The sequence below is a fragment of the Notamacropus eugenii genome, chromosome 4, assembly GCF_028372415.1.
Source record: "Notamacropus eugenii isolate mMacEug1 chromosome 4, mMacEug1.pri_v2, whole genome shotgun sequence".
NCBI lineage: Eukaryota > Metazoa > Chordata > Mammalia > Diprotodontia > Macropodidae > Notamacropus > Notamacropus eugenii.
In genome coordinates this window covers 342,091,196-342,106,415 of record NC_092875.1, presented here as the reverse complement: position 1 = coordinate 342,106,415, position 15,220 = coordinate 342,091,196, and the positions used below count along the sequence as shown (strand labels likewise).

The 15,220-nt window shown below is 34.7% G+C and overlaps 1 protein-coding gene across 2 annotated transcripts in view; it reads left to right on the top strand.

Annotated features, from left to right (window-relative positions):
- GALNT1 (polypeptide N-acetylgalactosaminyltransferase 1) overlaps window positions 1-15,220 on the top strand; it is a 182,833-nt gene that overhangs the window by 49,507 nt on the left and 118,106 nt on the right. The gene's annotated exons all lie outside the window — the stretch shown is intronic.

The window sequence follows — 15,220 nt, the reverse complement described above, 5'->3', positions numbered from 1 at the left end:
TAAGTGACTGGGCAAGGCTCTATGCAAAGTACTTTTGGCTTCTGTGTCTCGGTTGTATTTCTAGTTTCTATCATAAGGAATATAAACCTCAGTTTCTTAGTAAGAGGCAGTGCAAAAAAGTAGGAACAATTCTGAATCTGGAATTAGGAAAAATCTAGATTTGAATCTTGACTGATTTATAATGTCACAATCACATAATTGTTGTATGACTTCTGCTGCTTTCTTGCTTTCCTTGGCTTCCTTCAAGGGACAATTTATAGCCAGCTTCTGCGGAAGTCCTTTCCTTTCCAACTAGTAATGTCTCCTCTTACAAATTACCTTTGATTTTTTTTTCTCTGTGTATATTTTGCATATACATAACTATTTGCATGTTTTCTTCCCCTTTTCAATGTGAGCTTCTTGAGAACAGGGACTTTTTTTTTTTTTTTTTTGCTTTTCTTTGTAACCCTAGCATTTTAAGTCCTTAATAAGTACTTGATGAGTAGAAAATAAGAATAATAATATAATTCCTAGCTCAGTGTTTTTGTAAGGCAGGTACTTTGCTAACCTTAGAAGGTTGCATAAAGGTTATTTTTTATTGTTAAGCTTATTTCTTGACAATATATTGATTCCTTTGAGAAAGTAACAAAGGGAGACTTACCTATTTGGGGGATTTAAGAAGTCTTTTTATCTTGCTTGGATCCAAGTCTGTGGTCCCTTGACTTGTGAGGGAAGAAGCCTCATGTCCTGCCTGGGTCAACTGACTAGACTAGGGAGCTGTCCTTGTGATTCTTTCTAGTGTCAGGCATGGGTTTTTTTTGTCCCAACTGGGGACTAGGAAGAGAAGCAGGGGTGTTTCTAGATCTTTCTGGGGACAGGAAGAAAGAAACCTTTAACGGTTAGTAGGGATGATAAGGTAAGTGGTACTAGGAAGAAAGTTTTCTAAGATGCTAGCATTGACTCAGGGAGGACCAGCTACCCAGATAAAATCCAATGAATGTCTTTTAGGTGTGGGTTGTCTGAGTAGTCTTTTTTTAAAGGTTTGGGTTAATTTTTATATAAACTTTTATTAATTTGGCTATAAATATTATAAAACACAATTTAAATGTTGTCAGTTGCCAAATTTGAGTATAACTGAACTGCCTGACATTTTAATGAATTTGAATGAAACACACAAAGATACTAAGTGGCAGAAATCTTTTTTCATAAAAGTTAAAACACAAGTCACTAACATTAGTAGATGAAATGAATACAAAATACCCAATAGAGCAAATTATGTAAAGTAATTGTACCTCTCAGCCCAAGGATGCCCATAGAGTACCCTGGGTTTAAAACACTTGCCTGTATCCATGCTGGACCTCACAGGAGTCAAGTGCTTTTTTGCACCTTAATTTCTGTACCTAGATATTCCCAGGAAATCTCTAAAAGAAAAGCTTTGGTATGGGTAATATCTAAGGTTTTCCAGTGTACAATATGGTTTCAGGTATAGGATGGCTTTTTATGTCTTCCACTAAAAATAGTTGCAAAAGATGAAAAGGATTCATAGACATCAACACACAAGGAATTTTAAATAAAGATCCATTTTATTCAGTATACTCCTGTAAATTTGTGGGACTGTGAATGAGTGTTTTTACCTTGACCTCAGACCTTCCCTTTTTGGGCAACTCAGGGTTGGGCCTTGCTCCCCATTTGTTGACTTTAGGTCTGTATCTTCATTGAGACTCTTGGCAGTGGATCTCTTTTCCTCCCTGAGAAGGAGGGGACCTTTTTAGTTTTCCTGAGTGATTGAACTCTCTGCACCCTCTCTAGCCTCCTCCGTAACAGTAGTCTTGGTGCCACTCAGACTGCCCTTCCCTTCCTCCTTTTTCTCCTTCCTCCACTCTCCCCCTTGTAGCTAAACCACAGCTGCTACCTCAGGTCCTGGGACTATTCCAACCTAGGGTCAAACCCTTAGGGACAGTCTTTTTTTTGTACAATAGGCTCTCTAGGTAAGGAAGTAGTTTAATTGATTTTTACTGTCCTAGGTGCCCATTTCTGGACACATTACTTCCCTTGATAGGAGCACACATCTGTTAATCTAGCATAAAATTGTATATGGCATAGTGAATAGGGAGTTGTTTCTGATTCATTTCTTTAACTTGAAAGTTCCTCTGTACGTATACTGGCTATGTGATCCTGGGCAAGTCACTGAACCTCAGTGTCCCCAACCAACCCCCTAATACTCTGAGAGTTTCAAAGAAGGTGTCCATATGCTTTGGTTGGGGAAGTTTCTCACCAAGAGTCCTTTACACTGAAGTTATACCTCCCCACCTCCTCCCTTCTCCCCCCCCCCCCCCCAAATAAAAGCTTGTGTTGGGTTTCATTCATTCATTTATTTTTAAAGCAGCTGCATCATACTTTTGGCATGTGCTAAACTCCTTTACTGTGTTTGTGTAATATATTTATTTTAACATTACTGCGGGACATTGTTATTGTCTTCCTTCAGTTTCGTCTTGTTAGCTAAGGCTAAACCTTTCTTTTTCTTTTTGAATCTTGATTCTGACATTTAAGGTATTGTAAGTTTGTAAAGTATCTTCTTTCTCTGCGTTCACCCAGGTCTTTAATAAAAAATACATAGGAAAAAAAGCATAGCACCTTCTGTTAAATACATCAGAGCTTTTTACATATTGGCACCAATCAATTAATTTAAGACATTTATTAAGTACTTACTAAAAGATTTTGAATCAGAGAGATGTTATTCTGTCACATGCTCATCTGTTTTCTTCCACTTTCTAGGGACATTTTCTCCCTGCAGGACAGAAAGAGACTTTTCATGCTCTCTATCTCTTGAGCCTGGTATGTATGTAAAGAATTGAATAAGAGAGAAACACTTTCATCTATCACCTTCTTCAATCCCCCAGTGATCCTATTGCCTAAGATACTTAATAAATACCTAGGAAGAACTCCAAACTTAGATCAAACCTCTAGTGATGTTAATAACCCATCTGAGCTCATCTATCAGTGATTAACAAAATCCCAACCAACATGTCCTCCCCATCCCAGTGATTCTGAACTCTAGTTATCATTATTCAAACCCTTCCTTCCTTATTCCCACCCCCTTCAACCCAGTCCTTCAGTGTCCCACTCTAAAATTACCTATCCCTTCCACTGCATTCTTTGGAATGTGTAGGTAACAGACTTGTTTTCATCTTACATCTTTTCCTTTTCCACTCTTTTCATCTTTTGGCTTTCATTGAGACTTGGCTCCTTCCTGATGACACAACCTCCCTGACCACCCTTTCCAGAACTAGTTGCAATTTCACTTTTATCCCCTGACTTATTGATCAAGGTAAGGGAGTTAGAATACTCCTTACTTCCCATTTCCCCTTAAAAACTCACAATGTATTTGTTACACTCTTGACAGTGATAAACAATTATTTTCTCCCCTGTCATTATTGCTGTTTCCCTCTGGTTCTCCAGTTCTTATCTTCATTTCAGGCAGAATGGCCTCCCATATTCGTTGGTTTCTAAGGAGCAGGACTCTATTCTAGTTTGATGTTTTATGAATAGGGAATTCTTCCTGTTACTTTCTGACAGGATTCCATTAACTTTCAGAGAATCAGTTACATAAGAAACCTCTGATTTCTTGATTATTAGAATTCTTAGGATCAGTGAATTTCCAAGTGAAGATTATATTAATGGGCTAAAATACTTTTTCTTATAAATCAATCTTCGGAAGTGTTCCCCACTCTGTTTTAAATTGTTCTTTTTTACTCCCAAGCCTACTTCAAACTCTTATCTCCCTTAATGTGTTCCTTGCATGTACTAAAGCAGTTTCATTTAATAGCATCTCATTACCTGATTCATTTTAAGTTATATTTTCTCAAAATATTAGTTTCAGTATTTAGTGAGCAACTAGAATTGCAAACCAAAAGGAGAGAAGCGTCATTATTCTCCAAGGGATAACTTAGATGGCATGAAGAAGGGGAATAGAAAGCTCTCTTTACTTTTGCCATCTCCCTTACTTCCCAGGTCTTACTTAAATTCCAGTTTGATTATTCTGAGTACTCTTGTGTGGTGGGAGAAAAGCTAGAAAGATCCATGTGGTCATTCCCTAGTCTAGTCAGGAGGAAGGATAACCAAGAACATAATGTTACTGTGACAGCAGAGTTCTCCCAAAAACCTTTTTAAAATGAAGATAATAAAAAGTGCTTATATTTTAACACAACATAAATCATGTCTCTGTTTAAGAATTTTCCCTTATAAAAAAGACATTTAAAGATAATGGTGTTATGGTGGAAGGACTGCTGTAAGATGATCTAGGTTCAGAATCTTCAGAAACTGGCTTTGTGAACTACCATGAAGAAGGCAGTTAGGTAGTTTCACATGTTTCTGCATCTATGAAATAGGCCTGATTATAATACTTATACTTTTTACCTTACAGGGATGCTATGAGAAAAATCACATTTTAAACTTTAAAGTGCTATATGAATGAGTTTTTAATTTTTCTTATATAGTCTTAAAAAGTTGCAAGATGTGCTGAAAGGTTAAGTGATTTTCCCATGATTACAAAGTTAGTGCGTGTCAGAGCAGGACTTAAAACAATACTCTTTGTGATTTCTAAGCCTTCCCTTTATCCACTGAACTCCATTGCCTAACTATCTTTTGATCAAGCATTTATTAAATGTCTATTGGGTATAAGGTTCTGGGACTACAAAGTAAAAAAAAAAAAGACCCTACTCTCAAGGAGCTTACATTCTATCAGGGGAGACAACATATGTATATAAGTATTTAAAATACATATACAAAGCAAACCTAAGGTAATCTTGCATTGGAAAACACTAGAAGCCTTCAGTTCAATTAACAAGTATTTTTTAGGTACCTACTGCATGGTAGGCACTGTTCTAGGATATAGAGATACAAAGACCAAATAAAACAGCCCCTTTCTTCAAAGCTTAACTTTGAAGGAAGGTGAAACTGTGCACATTTAAAATTGAATACAAACTATTCAAAATAGTTTCCATATGGAAAACTCAGACTAACTATTGTATAGCCAAGGCAATATTCCCAGCACTGATGGTGACTGTGAATATGCCAACATAGTTCACAATCACAAAGTATAACAGACTCTCCATATAGAAGGCAGAAGAAAAACATTTATTCAGACACCAGAAAGCCAAATCCCAGAACCAGAAAGCCAAATCCATCATAGTGACCAAGAAATCAGTACACATTATCACCTCAAGGGGTGAAGCCATTCCCAAGCCTCCCCCTCCTGCTGGGGCCTTCCCACAAACAAACAAACACCCTCAAGTATAAGCTGTGCCTTCCTGCCTGTGTCCTTTCCAGCTCTGACTAGCCTGATCAACTTTTTCCCAGCTTTGCTCCACCCTTCCTGTTCCATCCATTCAGCACATGTGACTCAGGCTTCTATGTGATTTAAGCAGGTCACATGGGCCTATTAATTTATTAGCTGTAAAATATTGTATTCTTAATGATAAAGAGTTTAAGGAAAAATCCATTTATACCTATAGTTTCAAGTGTTTTTAATTGAAATGAGCGTACTTTATCAAAAGCGTTTTCTGCATTTGTTGCTATAGTCACAAAATTGTATTTTATTATTGATATAATAATTTCTGTTAGTAGTTTTCCTTATGTTAATTCATCCCTCATTCCTGGTATAAATCCCTGCTTGGTCATACTGAATAATCTTTGTATATTGGTGTAATCTTTTAGCTAGTATTTGTAATGTTAATGGAATAGGAAGATCCTTTCAGCCCATTAATGGGCCTTTGTGACCTGCTTTGAGCTAGGATGAGTGGACTGCTGTGATGGAGCCTGAGTCACATGGAGCCCATGGTAGGAGAAGCTTGCTTAATTGGCAGAGCAGGAAGGATGGAGCCGGAAATGAGAGTGAGGCAGAGCTGAGGTAGAGAAGCTAGCATGAGTTGACAGAGGGAGCAATTTTACCTAGGAGACTTTATTTGTGGGGAGGTCTAACTGGAGGGAAGAGTGAGGAGGGAAGGCTTAGAGATGTTGGTGCTCCCTGATTTGGTGATGTGTATGAACTTTGTTGCCATGGTGGAAAATTGGCTTTCTGGTATCTGAATGAATATCTTGGTTTCATCTTTGAGGAAGAGAGTTTGTTATATTTTAATTCAATCCTGAAAATACATCTGCATATTTATAGCAGCTGCTGTGGGAATTGCATTGGTGATATAGCATTTTATTTAGGATTTTTGTATCCATATTCATTAATGAAATAGGCCTGTAATTTTCTTTTTCCATTTTAGTCCTTGTGCAGGTATCAGTATCTTACTTGTTTCATGAAAGGAGTTTGGTAGGACCCCCTTCTTTGCCTGTTATTCCAAATAATTTATTTTTATTGGAATTAGTTGGTTTTTAAATGTTTGGTAGAATTCACTTGGAAGTCTGTCTTGTCCTTGTGCTTTTTACTTAGGAAACTCATTTATGGCCTACTTACTTTCTTTTTCTAAAATAGATCTATCTAGATATTCTGTTTCCTTTTCTGTTAACCTAGGCATTTTATATTTTTGTAAATATTCTCACATTTCACTTAAATTGTTAAATTTATGGGCATATAATTGGACAGAATAGTTCCTTATAATTGCTTTGATTTCATCTTTATTTTTTTTCTTTTTTAATACTAGTTATTTGGTTTTCTTCCCTCTTTAAAATCATATTAGCCAATGATTTATCTATTTTATTGTTTTTTCACAAAACAAACAGCTTTAGTTATTAATTCAATGGGTTTTATATGTTCCATTTTATTAATCTCAATTTTATTAATTTTTAAGATTTCTAATTGATTGAAGTTTTTAGTTTGTTATTTTTCTTGTTTTTTAAATTGCATACCCAGTTCATTGGTCTGCTCTTTCTCTATTTTATAAAATGTAAAGTATAAAATACCTGAGGATATACCTGCCAAAATAAACCCAGGAACTATATGAACAAAATTATTTTTTTTAAAATCTTTATACAAGTAAAATTGGATTTAAATAATTTGAGTTAACTGTTCATGAATAGGCAGGGCCAATATAGTAAAAATGACAGTTCTGCCTAAATTAATTTATGTGTTTAGTGCCATCCCAGTTACCAAAAAGTTATTTTATTGAGTTAGAAAAAATAATAAAATTCATTTGGAAGAACAGCAGATCAAAAAATATCAGAGAAAGTAATGAAAAAATGTAAAGGAAGGAGATATAGCAGTACTAGATCTTAAGCTATATTACAAGGTAGTATTTATCAATACTATCTGGTACTGCTCAAGAAATAGAAAGATAGATCAGTGGAATGGAATAGACATACAATTTGCAGCAACAAATGAGTATAGTAACCTTGTATTTCACAAGTGTAAAGACTTAAGTTCTTGGGATAAGATTTCATTATTTGGTAAAATTTGTTGGGAAACCTAGAAAGGAATCTGGCAGAAATTGGGCATAGATCAGTATCTTACACCATTTATCAAGATAAGGTCAAAGAGGATATATGAGCTAGATATAAAGAGAGATACAAGAAAATTAGAAGAGAGTGGAACAAATTGCCTATCAGACTTATGGATAGGTGTACAATTTATCAAGAGTTAGAGAGCAGTGTGAGGTATAAAATGCATGATTTCTCTTACATTAAATTAAAACGTTTTTGTATAAATAAAACAAATGTAGCCATGATCAGAAGAAAAACAGAAAGTTGGGAAAATTTCATAGTTTCTCAAGTAAAAGTCTCATATTTCAAAAGTATAAGGAACTTTGTCAAATTTATAAGAATACAAGTCATTCCCCAATTGGGAAATGGTCAAGGATATGAATAGGCAGTGCTTTGTGAAGAAATCAAAACAGTTTACAGTCATATGGAAAAAATGCTTTAAATCATTATTGATCAGAGAAATGCAAATTAAAACAACCATGAGATATCATTTTGTACCTTTCAGGTTGGCTAAAATGATTGAAGGAGAAAGTGCAAATATCAGAGGGGATATATGGAAAAACTGGGACACTAATTCGTTGTTGGAATGGTGAACTGATATAGTCATTTAAAAGAGCAGTTTGGAATTATGCCCAAAGACTTATTTGACCCCTTTGACCCATCAATCCCACTTACTAGGTCTATTTCCAAAAGTGATTAGGAAAAAAAGGGGAAAAAACTCTGTGTTCTAAAATATTTATAGCAACTCTCTTTGTGGTGGCAAAGAATTGGAAATTGTAGTGATGCCTGTCAGTTGGAGAATGTCTTAAGCAAACTGTGATATATAATCACAATGGAATACTACTATGCTATAAGAAATAATGAGCTCAATGATCTTAGTAAAACATGGATTAATATGCATGAGATAATGAAGAACAAAATGAGCAGACCCAAGAGAACATTGTATACAGTAATAATACTGTTTTAAGAACAGCTTTGAGCAGTTAAATCACTTTGACTCCTATAAATACTGAAATTAACTACAAAGGACCTATAAAGGAAGATGATATCTGCATCTGGAGAAATTAGTGACATATAGAAGTATATGTAGAATGATTTTACATGTTTATACTTATTTGAGTCTAATAGTAGCCATCTGTAGGGTGGGATGGGGTGGGGAGAAAAAGTTACATTCAGTATTTTGCAGTGATTTTTTTTGTTTCAGGCATAATTGAATCTTTTAATTCATTTATTATGAATATGTTGGCCAAAGAAGTTAGGTTAAAGAAAGAGCATTTTAATGGCCCAGCAACATTACTACTAGGTCTGTACTCCCAAAGAGATAAAACAGAGGAAAAAGGTTCATATGTACTAAGAATATATCAGCTCTTTTTGTGGTGGCAAAAATTGATAACTGAAGGGGTGCCTTCAGTTTTAAAAAAAAACTGAATTTAGGAAATTTAGGAAAAGCTGAACGATTTTGGTATGTTTATGTGATAGAATACCATTGTGCTGTAAGAAATGATGACAGGGATGGTTGCAGAGAAATCTGGGAAGACTTGTATGAACTAATGCAGTGTGAAGTGAGAAGAACCAAGAGAATAATTGATACGGTAGCTGGTAATATTGTAAAGATATACAACTTTTCTCCCCAATTTTTAATTTTTATTTATTTGTAATATTCATTTTAAAAATCTTTGTGTTGCCTTTCCCCACTCTTCCCTCCCCTCCTCTTCCCTACCCTTTTCCTTCTTTCCATCCCCACCCCCACCCCCCACCCCTGCCTTCCTCTACACATAGATTTTGTTTCTCTTGTTTTCTCAATTTGGGACAGGAGAAGTGAAAGGGAGAGATTGTAGATCAGAAAATAAAAGAATATTTAGGTGGTTGGCTGTTATTTTAGTCAGAATTTTGGGTTAGATTTATATTCTTGATGGAAATGTTAAACAGCTGGAAATTTCAGAATGAAGCCTCCAATTTGGCATTCAAAATGATATTGAAAACATTGAAAAACATTACTTATATCTGTAAAATCCAGGCAATAGAGAGCTACACTTTTGTCCTTATGATAATCTTGTGTTACAAATTATATCTCTTCACCATGCCACAAAGGAATAATTCAATGTGGTTTCTGAGGAAAAAAATGTAACGTTAATTTTTCTTAATTGAACTTGATTTTTAAAAATTTATCCAGCTTGGGAGAGAGGTATTTAAAATGTTGGATAGCAGAGTCAGGATTTGAATTTTCAGTGAGCTAGAATAATGAACAAAGCCTATATGATGAAACATAGATGGTGAATAGAGCATTTAAGTGGTTGAATGTTAGGAAGACCTGAGTTGAGACTTGCCTTTGACACTTACTCCATTTCTGGAATACTCTCTCCTTATCCTCACGTCTTGACTAACCTGAGTTCTTCATGTTCTAAAAGAAGCCTTTCCTTATCTCCCTTAATACGAGTACTTTTTCATCTACTGCTATATTGAATTTAGCCTGTATATATCTTGCTTGTTCCTAGTTATTTTTATGTTGTTTCCGCCATTAAGTATGAACTCCTTGAAAGCATGCACTGTCTTTTGCCTTTCTCATAGCACCGTGCCTGACACTTAGTCGGTATTTAATAAACCCCTGTTGACTGACTTACCGGTTGTGGGAAGAGCCCTGACTCGATTCGGAGGACCTAGGTTCAAATTTTGCATCTGATAATTCTTGATTGATCTTCGTCAATTCACTTCATCTCCCTGGACCTCAGTTTCCTAACCTATAATATAAGGGGATTGAACTACAAAAGATATCATTTAGTTCAGATCTCCCATTTTACATGTGAGAAAACTGGGGCTCAGAGAGGTTCAATAACTTGCTCACAGTTTATACAGGTCACAGTAGTTAAGTATCAGTGCTGAGATTTTGAACCCAGACTCTTTACACTAATTCCAGTGATCTTTACCCTTGGCTAACGTGTACTCTTCCATTTCTTCTTCTGCTTAGAATCCAATCTGAAGTAACAGTTCTCTTCTTGTTTTCTTTTACTTACTTAAACAGATTTTCATCAGTACAATTTAAGGATTTCTAGCGTGCTTGATTTTGATAGAAGGACCTCATTTTCTTGGATTTAGAATTAAACTGGGTTTCACATCCTTGCTCTGATGCATATTCACTGTCTCTTTGAGGCAATTTTCTTACCTGTAAAATGTGTAATTCTTTGACAGTCTCTCAAATGATGTATACAAAAATAATGCACCCCAAATGTTTTATTAATCTTCAATGCTAAATAAGCCTGTTTTGATGATATTGATGGTTAGATAGTCTGACATCAAAACTATTCTTTGTTCCAGTGTCTATTTTATTGTGTTGTGTTATTAGAAAATCCCAATCTATTTCCTCCTTCTGTTAAGATGGACTTTGATGGATACATGATCTCACTAATATGAGTACTCCCTCTAACAATGCAGACTCCAGTCCGACCACGCCCTTCTCACTTTGTGCGATTCTTGCCCACATACTTCTGTAGATATTTCCGTGTCTAACAAGTAGAGTAGTAAGAAACTGCCATGCATATACTGATTTAATGTTTACAAAGCTCTAAATACATTATCCCACTTGATCTTCATAACAGTCCTTCTAGGTAATCGTTATCCCCCTTTGCAAATTATGAAATGGAGATTCAGAGCAGTTAAATGATTAGACCACAATCAAAACCTTGGAATTGTGAGAGGGGACACTCCAACTTGACTCTCCTTACTGTAAGTCTAAAGCTCTCTCTTTGGTACCACACTCCTCCTCCAAATATACTTGGATTATATCCAAGTATAATCAAACATAGAAACCACTGTCACATCTGCTTTGCCTATCTTTATTTAGTCCTCAAATGTTCTCTACTGTGATTCTTCAGTTTTGTGCATTTGTGAGATTTGGAGACCCTTACCAGTAGGTAATAAATTAGAACCTCGAGTTATTGCCTAAAGAGTATTGTCGCAAACAACTAGACAAACATTCTCTAAGTGTGATTTCTCACATCTGTCTTTAAGTCAGAAGGCTGGCTTGAAGGATATTATGGTAGAATGATTTGCAAATAAAGAGACCAGATAGACACGTTGTTGATTTTGTAGCACACAACGCTCATGGATGTAGTTGTTTTGGTTAGAGAATTTGTCAAATGCCAGTTGTAAACATTCAGCAAACATTTAATAAGTGTCTGCTTTGTGCTAGGCAGTGAGGATACAAAAAAATTAAATAGACTCTGAACTCAAGGAGCTTATTATTTTCTATAGCAGGAGCCAACATTTACATACATAAGACAGATACAAAATTGTGGATCCACATAATTGCCAAGTGGTAGCCTACTTAACCAAAGAGGTATCCTTAACATTGGTTCTCTTTGCTATGTTCCAGTCATGTCAAAGAAGATCCTTTTATGCTATCCAATCAGTTTGGATTAGTATTCACTTTATGAAAGTTTATTTCTTCAGCATGTTTTCCCTTTGAAATTAACGGATCCAAGACTGAATTTATACATTTATTTCATAGTAAATTAGACTTGAGGAATACAGTGGTATAATTTATTTAGTACAGGAAAAAAATTGCTTGTAGCCTAGAGGATAACTTAAGTTCCTTTTTAATGCTTTTGTGTTCAATATACTTCTAAAGAGGATTTGTGGCATCAGTTGTAGAAGCTTATATTTAATGTATGTATTATATACCAATTATGCCAGCTATAGTTATATATTATATACCAACACAGAACTGTTTGTGCCAATAAAGGAAATGCTGTTCCTTAAGAATTTTCTATAAAAATTGTCACTTTTGTATTTTGAGGCTTATTTTGAATATTAAATTCATTGGCATTTACAGATGTCCAATCTTGTCAGTGTTTTTTTGGAAAGCTAAGTAGAATTCCTGTATTTCAAACACCAAAGAATTTTAATTCTTAAGTTATATTTATTGAAGTTTCAAATAAGCACCAGAATGAAATAGTACAGGATATATATGATAATATACACTGACTTTTTGCCATAATGTCAAATGAATCACTGAGTCTGTCAAAATGTGGTATTTTGTGACCTTTAAGTGTAGCATACTTTAGGCTATTCATTTTTTTTCCTTTAAGCATAATTTAAACCTTTTTTTCCACCTGGAAAAAAAAAGACTTTTTGTTTGACCTATTTTATGATCATACAGAATCAGAAAGATCATTGTATCATAAATTTAAAACTGCAAAGACCTTAAAGGCCATCTCATACAATCCCCTCATTTTATAGATTGGGAACTAGAATCTCAGAGAAGTTAAGTGATTTGCTCACGCTCTCACAGTAATAAATGGTAGAAACAATGGAATCAGTTCACATTGGACCTCAGACACTACTAGCTTATGTGATTGGGGAAGTCACTTAACCTTTGTTTGCCTCAGTGTCCTCATCTGTAAAGTGAAAATAATATCACCTGTCTGCCTTAGTGTTATTTATGAATTGCTGTGGCCTAAAGAATTCACCTGATGTTACATTCTTCTGATGATAAATTTCTCTGACTTAAAGCTAGACTGAGTCTTAATAGACAGGCAACGAAGTACCTTGATTGAACCATCCATACTCACATCTGCCCCAGTTTGATGAGACTTTTCAGTGCCTATTCTCTTTCATTTAAAAATTCAACTTTATTTTGATTTCAGTTCTCAATTCCCTCTCTCCCTTTTTTTCCTCACCTCATCATTGAAAAGTTGAGAGAAACAAAATCTGTTACAAATATGTGTAGTCATATTTGTAGCAAAACAAATTTCTGCGTCAGCATGTCAAAAAAAAGAGACATACTTTATTCTACACTCTTGAGTCCATCTGTCTGTAGAGGTGGATAGCCTATTTTATAATGAATCCTTTGGAATTATGCTTGGCCATTGTCTTGATCAGAATTGATTACAATATGATAGTGTGAATTTTTTCCTGGTTCTGCTCAGTTTACTTTGCATCATTTCCTACAAGTTTTCTGAGGTTTCTCTGAAACTATTTGTTTCATCATTTCTTTAGACTGTTATTCTCCGTTGGCATATATGGCAATGGAGTCTTTCAGAACAGCCACCTCCATGTTATAATGAGACATGCATGTAGGACTTTAATGGGGTTTGTTAGGTGTGTGTATACATAGAGCTAATTAGTCAATATGCAGAGAACATATATATATATATATATATGTATATATATATATATATATATATACATGCAGGGTATTATGCTAAAGTTTTGAGATTGCTCTTGTTTTTGTATTAAAGCAACGTACTGTCATAGATATATAGTAAATGACTATTTGACTTCAAAGTTATAAAATTTAGAGCTGGAAAGAACCCCATAGGTCATCTAGTCCAAACTCTTTATTTTAAAATGAGGAAAATGAGACTCAGAGAGGCCAAGTGGCCTCTTGAAGGCCGTGAGGGGATTCAGACCCAGAATCTTTGACTTCAGGTCCATCATTCTGTCTCCTGTAAATCATCACTCTCATGACACTGACTCTAAGTACTTATTCATTTTGGGAAATTGTACTTAAACATTGTTATTTAGTATTGGATAAATACTATAGAAGATATTTAAGATATTGTGCTTGCTTAATTTCTTTCAGTCATATACTTGATATACTTCAAATAATTACAAGTGACTTAAAAGCGACATAGTTATATCATTGGGAAAATTATATTGCAATTTGTCATAGAATCTGTCATAGGATTTCATAACACATCCAAAAATATTTTTTAAATGAAAAATAGTTTCTTATGAAAGTAATTCTAGGAGTGCCTTGCTTCCTAAAGTTTTAATACATCTGAAAGTAATGGTCATTAAGTCTATCTGCATGCCTTTGATTTGTCATTTTTAAAGCTCTATAGCTAGTCAGAAGAAAAAGCATGTAGGGGTAAAAGAACATGAGTTGGGTAGGTGATGATGCATTAGAAGCATTTTTTTGTTCTTTTATAAATATTTAGATTCATTATTTACCATTTCATTGTCTTGTGCTGCAAAAATTTCATTAGCCTGATATACAAAATAAAGGAGAAGCTACCTAGGTAGACTTTTCGCTGAAATATACTGTAAACAATTCACTAATGGGTATGCAGTGGTTTGTAGCCTTTTCCCTTGTAATTAATATCGTTAAGATGAAATTTTAATTTCTTAATGTTTTGTTGATTTCCTTATCACAATTATAAAATGTTTTTTCTTGTCTAATTTAATTTAATTGATATCTAATTTAAGTAATCTAATTTAATTAAACATTAAGTTTAAAAGTGGGTAAAGCCATATATACATGCACACTTGTATATCTGAGGCCTTCCATCAGAATTTTTTTTTTGAGCTGCTGCAATCCCAACAGTTCCTAATTGTGTCTTAGTCTATAATTCACCTTAAGGCATTGTTATTATAATGATTGATTACACATAATGAACTTTTAGATTTGGTATTCTCATCTAAATCATGTGAACCTGAACTTTTCTGGGGTACAGTTTCCTTATCTACTTAAATTGGGGGAATCAAGCCATATGACTTCCAAAATAATGGTCTGAAACCCTACTTTTAAGAAAATTCAGTAGGTTTTGGTAATAAGAGAAGCCATGTAGCTCAGTGAATAGAGTGCCAGGCCTAGAATCAGTTCACATTGGACCTCAGACAGTACTAGCTTACGTGATTCTGGGCAAGTCACTTAACCTTTGTTTGCCTCAATTTCCTCATCTATAAAGTGGAAATAATAATATCACCTATCTTCCAGGGTTATTATGAGGCTCAAATGAGATACAATTCTAAAGTGCCTAGCATAGAACCTGCTACATAGTAGGTGCTGTATAAATGTTAGCTACTGTTTAAAAAA